Here is a 9,652-nt window from a genome sequence, read left to right on the forward strand (position 1 = left end):
TAATATAATACAAGAAGGTGCAACAAAAGGTTGAGAGAAGCACAAAAAATTGAATTTGATGGAAGCATAAATTTCATGGTTCATGATTATCAATAGTGAAAAGATAAACTCAGACACACAGAATAGTTTTTTATTTGTTTCCTCTGTAAATTCTGGTTACTATTCAATTTTTTGCTCCTCTTTTCTTCTTCTTCTTCCTTCCATCAGAATACAGCCATTTTGCTCATCTTCATGATGACTTGTTTCAAATGAAAATTCAGTTTCAAATGGTTAACAGTGAAAAGAGTTGTTTGCTTAGATTCATAAACTGGAAACATTGAGATGAGCAAAGGAAACACCAAGTAACTTGAGCTTCAAGTTGCTTTAATTTGAATAGTTAATTAAAGAGTAAACTTGAGGAAAAAGATGTTCCATGAAAAATTCAGGGAAAAGAGGTGAAAGTGTTTCAATATTTGTAAATTGATTGTGATTTACTGGAAACCATTTCATTTGCTATTCACTTGTCAGAAAGCCTTTAACCTTTCAACCTTTTCACCTCAAAATGAATAATTTCTCATGACAATCAAATGCAAATGTCGATTAAACTGTGAAACTTTGTAATACTTTTCACCTAAAAATAACTCTGAAAGTTTCAATCAATGTTAATCCATTTGGCAAATGATTGGATTACTTTAATCTTTTTCTTTGCAGGGAAAATTGAAAAAATTGGAAATTGTGTTCAATTGAGAGTCAACCTTGATTAATGGATGCAATTCAAATGATTAACCCTAATAATGAGTTTAAAGGCGAAATTGTTTTTGGAATCAAATTTAATTTCAATTACCAAATCATTGGCGCTAATCATAATCAATTAGACAATCATTTGGCAAAACAATGAAATTCAATCTATCATAATGAATCAAGTTCAATGTCTACCTGTCAAGTTTAGTTTTTCAAAGTTCATCTTCTTCTTAACATGATCAATCAGTTGAGCTTTTTTTGTTCAATTCAATGTTGGCTTTAGGTGAAAATAAGGTGATAATTCGTCTTAATTACTGTCTATTAATCTGATATTAAAAATTGTATTTAATCATAGATTAGCGAGCATTCTAAATTGGTAATTCAATTTCACTGTTTACCTCGTTAACATGGAAATGTGTTTATAACCTTTTTCTTGCCAGTTTTTTTTGCTCCTCTTTTTGCTTCCCAATCCTAAATGTACTTTTATCTTTATCGCTATGCAAATGAATAAATGAATTTCATGTGAATATATTGTTGGAAGAGAGAGAAAAGAGTAAAATGAAAAGGCAACTGAGAACATAATGATTACTAATTTAATAAATTGCAATTGCAAGTTTGCCGAAGAAGAAAAAAAATCTATCAAGATTTACTCCTTTTTTTCGTCTCTACACTTCAGCTTCTTCTTACTGTTGATTTATTTTGCTTGATTTAATTGGAGTTTTTTTACTCTTGGTTTGTGAGTAAAAGATTACTGGAAATGTAAATCAAGCCTTGTAATGATTATATAAAAAAAGAGTAAAAACGTATCATGAAATTTCAATTGATTCACATTAAAATTGAGTAGAGAAAAATTGCTTTTTTTACTCTTTCAAAGCATTCTTTTAACTCCTCTGTGTTTGTGTAATGATATTATTTGGACAACTCATTAAAGTTGATAAGTGACCTGAAAATTGAATTACACAAATAGGTTTGAACGAGTGGTTGAGTGGTGAAAGAATCGTTCTTTGGCTGAGTAAAGAAATTACTTGGAATGCATGAGATTATGGAAGGCATGTAAATGATGAGAATGATTATGATGATGAGGAGGATAAAGTTGACATTCAGATGGCTTGAGAAGAATGAAAAGTGCAGAGAAATGATGATGATGATGGTGATAATAATGATTATCTTCAATGATACCAAGAGTATGAGGACCAAAGTGAATGTAGTAAATAAGATGAGGTGATGAAGAGGAAGATGTCAAGTTTTTTGTTCTTCTCTTTACTCTTTTTTTGTCTCTCTCTTCTTCCTTTCTGCATCACTTTCAGCTTTTTCAAGTATGGTAAATATATTAATAAGCAAATGGTGAAGCAAATAAAGACTCAGCCAATGGTCGGAAGACAGGATTGTATGAGATGTTGTATTGAAAATGATGACGATAATGATAAAGTACACTTTAGCTCTTTTTGATTGAAGACAACTAGACTTTTCTTTGACTTTTTTCCTCCTTCTTTTTTCTCCCGTCAAGACCTCTTCTTTATCCATGCTTCCTTTATTGGACTTGAACGATGCAAAGTGATAACTTATCATCTTCATTATGTAGTACAATGCCATTCAAGTCATTGAGAAAAGGATCACTTTGATGAAACTGAAGCAGGAGAGAAGATGAAATTTTTGCCATTCCTTGTTTATAATTGTTTCAAATTTTATCAATTTGACATTTCATTAAATGGATTCATTTCTTTTTCAGAGTTGAACACAATTATCAATTCAGAATAGTTGAATTTGCCAATTACAAATTACAGGTTTGTATTTTTGGGCTTCCATCAGCTTCCATAATCAAAGACTTCAACTTGAATTGTAACTTTTGTTCCTCTTTTTCAGTTTTTCTTGAATTTTTGATGAAATGATGAGCCTAAAAAGTATAAAATAGAATAAAAGAGTTCATCAGAGAAAAAATATGAAGTTTCAATTCATTTAGAAAACATTTGAACAATACTTATCTATTGTATGAAGATATTTCATGGTTAGCAATGAAGTGAAAATCGAAGTAAATTGTAGCAAATGCTCGTCCAATTACTATGAACAGTCCAAAATAGTGATTTGAATGGGAAAATGAAGAGAAAATGAGAAAAAAATCTCATTTTAATAACTGCAGCAAGAAATTCATTAAATTGCCTTTCATTTGTTATTTATTGTTTCCAATTTTTTGCAACTGTGAAACATTCATTAATGAATTGCAATTACTTTTGAAAGGTAAAGATGATGTTGAGCTTTAAAAAAAGCTTGATTTGTCACAATGATGGGTACAATAATGAGCAGCTCTGAGCTTTAACCAGACTTTTCATTTCACAGCACCTAAAGATCAGAGGTGAATTCAGAGCCATTATTGTACAAGAAACATTCAGTAACATCAAGTTGGCAAAGAAAAGGATCTTTCCTTTTTCTCCTTTCCTTTCATAGCAATGATGATGAGGGGAAACAATTGCAATTATAAGCTAATGTATTGGGCCGTAAATTGACTGGGCTTTGTTGAATCATCAATTAATAGGATTTGAAAAGCATTGTTATCTGAAAAAAATAAATCAAGGTAAAAAAAACGATGAGAAACTTTGAATTGAATGTCAAAAAATAGTTTGAGCAACTTACAAGTAAAAAAACAACCAAATGAGCTTTATGTTGGTTAATTATAACTCTATACCTTAAAGCGATTTTAAATTTCAATCAAATGAGCAATTCTTTTCCATTTTACAACAATGATGATGACGATGATGTTGATGATTAGAATCATTTGCTTTCAGCATCTTTTAAATAATCCTTTTCCCCTTTGCCTTGTGAAGTAAAAAACAAAATGTGAATCACGCTTCTACATTGAAGCTCTTGTTTTTTGCATGTATAATGTGTCAACAGCTTAACTGTGAATACTTAATCCAATCAAAGTACTTATTAATTGCTGCTACTTTTCATTGTAACAACCTTTTTTAATCAGCCAATTGAAAATAACTTCCATTCATGTTTCATCGTTTTTTTTGGCAGACAGCATTTGCTTTTCTCACTAACATATTTCCAATAATCACAGTCATTAATTTGCTTTTGATGAAGATTGGAATCACCTTTCCATTGAGCAGAGAAAATCTGGAAACTTGAGTAATCTTTTTCAAGGTAAATCCGTACAACCAAAATCACATGCATTTTTGGTCCTTTGAAAGTATAATTTCGCTTCAATAGATGAATGTGGGATGAATCACAATCAAAGATTACACCTGTAAAGTATGAAAAATGAGAATTGGTAAAATTACTAATAGCTCAATCAATTTGACTTTTAACAGGAAAAAAATACTTACTTTACAATGAATAGTGATGAACCAAAATCTATAAACGGCTTATTGGTGGATAATAACACCAAACGTTAGTCCAAGGCAAAGCATAACATTGAACAGATTTTTGCCAACAATTGGAAGCAATATTTTCTTGACTTAATTTGGCATAAATCAGGCCAACTAAATGAGATGGAGCTGCATTGAAGCTTGACTTATGGTAAGGGTTAAACCTGACCAAGAGTCACGGCCAACTTGTCCAAGTAAACAACCTTTTAAGATGATGATATATGTTCAATAACTGCACTTGGTACAAACCAATTTGAATCACAGACAAACCTGCCATACACAATTACCAAATTAACCATATCCAACTGATAGTTAACCAGAATCTGTGATAAGAAAAATTAAGAAAAAAGCTGTTGAAATTAAACCAAGAAGCCAAGAAAAGTCAGGGACAAAAGAGGTTAAACACACACACTTTAATTTTAACACTTACTTGTGACCGAAATAAGACGCAGTTTCAAATTAAAACTGTAGGCCTGAACGGTCAAAGGGCCAAAAAAGACCAGCCAAATAGATAATAAACACAAGGCTAAAAAATCAAATTGCATAACTTGAAATTAAATGAAATTAAAAAAGCAGACGAGTTAAAATTCAAATCAATAAATAACGGAAAAGACAATAAGGGGTTGTCTATTAATTATGATCGCCAATTTTTCCCTCAAAAATTCACTTTTCCATCAACAAGAGTTCAACTAAATCAACTGATTCTCAACAAATATGCTTTTCAATGGTAACATCTCTATTAAGACTATTTAATGGCAGATTAGTTTGGTTATAACAATGATAGAGAATGAAAAAAAGGTAAAAGTAGAGGCTGAAAATATGTCAATCCAGAGTAATAGTGAAATGAAGACACAAAGCATTGAAATGATAAAGAAATAAGATGAACTATGAATGGTTATAATAGCGAAAATAAGATGATAATAGTCATTGTTGGGTGCAATTTATCCAACAGGATTAATCGCACTTTTATCCAAGCACTTGATCAATTTTTCTCACCTCTAAACCCTTCATTCAAACAGGTAATCCGCTTTGAGAAATTTAATAAACGAAAAAAAGGCTAAATAGAGATGAGCCGATACTTGAGTACTTTGAATGGTTAGTTTGAATGGACATGAGTGAAGTTCGTTGGACTGGTAAGGTCAAAGTTGGACGTAAAGAAGGGTCACAAAGAGGAAGCGAAATGAAGGTAAACAAATGTTCAACTTTGAGATGACATTTAAGGCTCAATCAACTTTGATGAAGTGTCGAGTAAAGTAAATGTTTTAGCCAAATGAAAGTTATTTTTAAATTGACAAACATTGAAATTAGTTGATTAGCGGTTGGAAATGTTTGAACAATCTCGCTCAATGTTAACAAATGAATGCAACTCTTTGAAAACCAAAACTCTCATTAGCAAGGAATCTTGAATCATCCTTTAAACATGATGATAATTACCGTAACTTTAAAACAAACATTCCAAAATCAATTAGGAAAAAATGCTTTTATCCTTCCCTCATTATAATAGGCCAAAGATGAGACTCTTGTCAGCAAAATAACCCGATGATGTACAGGATTGTTGACTCGATAACTTAATTTCTTGTCTCAATAATGCAAAACTAGATTTTGGAGTTCTTCAAACCTTTATATTCCCAATCATCGTTATAACCAAATGGACTGAGAAGATTGTTCTGAAACAATATTGAAGTCAACCAATCTAAATAATGATTTCTTTTACTTTTGCAAAACAGATTATGAAGTGAATCCAAACACTTTCAATCAATTCATAGAAATGGCCAAAGAAATAAATTTAGTTTGAATTATTCAGAATTTCAGTTTAGTTTTAGAGTTGATGCTTTATTAATCATAATTTAACTTTGCTAAAAATATTGATTGAAATGGAAGATTCATATCTAATAAACTTTCTCATTACGGTTTTGTGCGTCAGCAAGTTTGATTCAGTTTGTTGATCGCTGTGACTTCAAAAAGTTTTCAATTGATGCACTATTTTGAAATATCTATTTCGATTCCATCCAAACACAGTTGATAAATGGTACTTTTGAAAGTGTTTATTTGATTGCGCTTGTAATTAGCTAAATAAATTAGTGCAATTCTGTTCATATTACATGTTAGATGATGATTTTAATCAAAGTATTACAGCACTGGATACGAAGTGATGTTGCAGTAATTTTTCCTGAAATAACTATCAATTCAATTGCCTCGAAGCTAATATTGAAAGTTTCTTCAACAAGTGGAATTGTGGGAAAGTGTTTATTCACATTTGCCATGAGCTTGCTTAACTTGAGATATCTAATGAAATTACCTGACATTTCGTTCGACAAAGTTTTTACAGCTGACCTTAACACTATTTTGGACTTTTTGTGGGGAATCTTCTATTTTAGTTTAGTTTATTTCAAATATAACCACGACTTTGTGAAGGAAATTGAAGATCTTTGGAATGAATTACAAATTGGATTTGATTATGAAGCCAGAAAATACTTTTGGACTCGTAAAGTCATCTATTACTCAGTTACAGTCGGTACTATTTGTCTTTTTATTCACGATATTAGCTATTTTTACCATAATTGGCCTTATTCAGACCCAAAAAGACTCCAAAATCAATTTGACTACTGGACTTCGGTTATGAGATTGCCGATAATTTATCCTTACATTGTATGCAACAATTGCATTTTATATGATTTATCAATTACAGCTGAAACAGCAATTGAATACATCGAAACTCAATCCAAGCGACTTTACAAGGAATCATTAAAAGATGAAAAAGCATTGAATTTTCAGGTTATTCATGATCTAAGACTAAAGTATCTTCAAACACATCGTTTGGTCAATAAAATGAACGAATTTGTAAGTCCGTATCTACTCGCATACTTGATTATCTGCATAAATTATTTCATTTATCTGGTCTATTCAATTTTTTTCGTCCAACAAAGTGGACTATCACGCATGTATCAGATTTTTAATTTCGTTGGATATTCCACATTTACAATATTTATCACTCATTTATCTTCCAAAGTTCACGTAAAATCACAACAATTGTTATCGACTGTGTATAAATTATCACTCAAAACAAACTATTTAAAGGCTCTCAATGAAGTGAGTGTTAAGTCGATTTGATACTGCAACATATTCAATTTTCTTGCTTTTAATCAACTCGAATTTTGTGTTTTTCTTTCAGATTACATTATTCGTCAATTGCAATGAGTTGGGATTTTCACTCGGAGGCATTTGTACATTAACCTCTTCTGCTATAACTACACTTTTCAGCATCTTAATTACGCTTATTATCGCTATCCCATCCTTTATAAAATAACATCATTAATTATATTCATAACTAAATGTACAATTCTATCGGAATTCTAGCAACATTCGAAGTTCAGACCTACATTTAATAAAGTTTTTCTCTCTCAGACAATGACATGTTCTCGTTACCACGAAACATTGTAATACAAATGGCTACAAAAATGTTTTAAAGTAAATTAAATTGAATTGAAGTTAACGCTATTTTACTTTGTTTATCAGTAGGTTACATTAACGGGTCTACACAAGTTGGTAAAAGAAACTAATTTAGCCCGAATAATTCAAAGATTGCGTCTCATTTTAGAGTTTATGGTTTATTTATCATATTTAATTATTCAAAGATTTATATTCATTAACTTTACCGTTATGATTTTGTGAAAAGTTGAATTCAGCTTATTGATTGCTTTGACTGAAATCTCGAAGTCCTAAAACTGCAATCAGTTATCAATTAATGCGCCTGTTGTATGAATACTTGCATCAATAAATATCAAATGAAATCAAATGAAATACCCACTTGTAAAATGTTTTATTATTCAATTCCATTCAAACACAATGGAAGAAAAGTACAAATCAGTGTTTATTTGTATTAATCAAACTTATATTGAACTGAACAAGTTTATAAAATTTGTTCATATTACATGTTAGATGATGATTTTACTCAAAGTGCTAAAGTACTGGATTCGAAGCGATGAATCAACAAATTTTCCCGAAATAACTATCGATTCAATTTCATCGAAGTTAATGTTGAATATTTCTTCAACAAGTGGAATCGGGGGAAAATGTTTATTCGTATTCATCACGAGTTTACTAAACTCTAGATTTTTGCTGAAATTACGTGGCATTTCGTTCGACACAGTTTTTACAGCTAATTTTTACTTTATTTTGTACTTTTTGGGTCAAGTCTGTCTTTTTAGCACATTTTATCTAAAATATAACCACAACTTTGTGAAAAAAGTTCAGGATCTTTGGTATGATTTGCAAATTGAATGTGATTATGAAACGAGAAAATACTTTTGGACTCATAAAGTTATCTATTATTCAGTTACACTCAGTACTGTAATGTGCCTTATCATAGGCGATGCTGGAATTATATACCATACTTGGCCTGATTCACCTCAAAATGCATTTGACCATTGGGTTTTGGTTATAAGAGCACCAATTATTTATCCTTTCTTTATTTGCCGCAGTTTCGTTGTATACGATTTATCAATTACAGCTCAATCGGCAATTCACTACATCGAAACTCAATCCAAGCGAATTTACAAGGAATCATTAAAAGATAAAAAAGCATTGGATATTAAGGTTATCCGCGATCTCAGACTAAAGTACCTTCAAACACATCGTTTGGTCAGTAAAATTAATGAATTCATGAGTCTATATCTACTAATATTGTTGATTGTTTGGATTAATCATTTCATTTATCTGGTCTATTCAATTCTATTTTCACAACAAAGTCGATTATTACGAATGTATCGGTTTATTAGTTTCGTTGGAGTGTTTCCATACACAATCATTTATATTCATTCAACTTCACAAGTTTACCTAAAGTCACAAGCATTGTTAATGAATGTGTATAAATTATCCCTCAAAACAGACTATTTAAAAGTTCTCAATGAGGTAACAGTTAAGTTTATTTAACCCTGCATCATATTCAATTTACTTGTCTCTACTTGTTTTTAATTTGATTTTTCTGTTTTTCTCTTAGATCACATTATTCGTCAATTGCAATCAAATCGGATTCTCACTCGGAGGCATTTGTATGATAACCTCTTCAGCCATAAGCACAACTTTCAGCATCATAGCTACGCTTATAATCGCTATCCCACCCTTTATAAAATAACATCATAAATTAAATTCATAGTCTAAATGTTTATGATTCAGGTAGAATTGTGAATTTAACATTTCTGATACAAATAGATTACAATCACAGAAACTTGGAAAAGTGTGATCAAAGTTAACCCTTTGCAGACCTTTCCACTCTTAATACACAAAGCACGATATAAGCTCAAGGTGACTCTCAAAGTCACAACGTTATCAATTGCTTTATTGAAGACTTTTTTAAATATCAAATGGTAAACGAAACAAAATCTAAATTATTCAGAAACTGCAGTTTAAATTCAGAGTTTATACTTTATTAAACATTATTTAAACCACTATGTTGAAGGTAACCAGTATTTAATCAAATCGTTAAAACGTATAATCTGGTACTATTTTGAAATTGGTTAACTTAATAGTTAACTAGCACTGTCAACTAAATATGCACAGGTTGCTCT

The 9,652-nt window shown here is 30.7% G+C and overlaps 1 long non-coding RNA gene across 3 annotated transcripts; it reads right to left on the reverse strand.

Moving 5' to 3' along the window:
* Nucleotides 1-1,291: 1,291 nt before the first annotated feature.
* LOC107364657 (uncharacterized) lies at nt 1,292-4,694 on the reverse strand. 3 transcript variants are annotated; one of them, XR_016198822.1, is made up of 5 exons: nt 4,516-4,694; nt 4,044-4,408; nt 3,349-3,962; nt 2,947-3,270; nt 1,292-2,778 (listed from the first exon to the last, which is right to left on the reverse strand). It is a non-coding gene; the product is annotated as an uncharacterized LOC107364657 (long non-coding RNA). The 3 variants fall into 3 exon arrangements; XR_001569209.3 differs by having other exon boundaries at nt 1,292-3,270; nt 4,044-4,435; XR_001569208.3 differs by having other exon boundaries at nt 1,292-3,270; nt 4,516-4,693.
* Nucleotides 4,695-9,652: the final 4,958 nt, after the last annotated feature.

This window comes from Tetranychus urticae, chromosome 1, assembly GCF_039701765.1.
Source record: "Tetranychus urticae isolate SD_2017Ah chromosome 1, NJAU_TeUrti_SD_1.0, whole genome shotgun sequence".
Taxonomy (NCBI): domain Eukaryota; kingdom Metazoa; phylum Arthropoda; class Arachnida; order Trombidiformes; family Tetranychidae; genus Tetranychus; species Tetranychus urticae.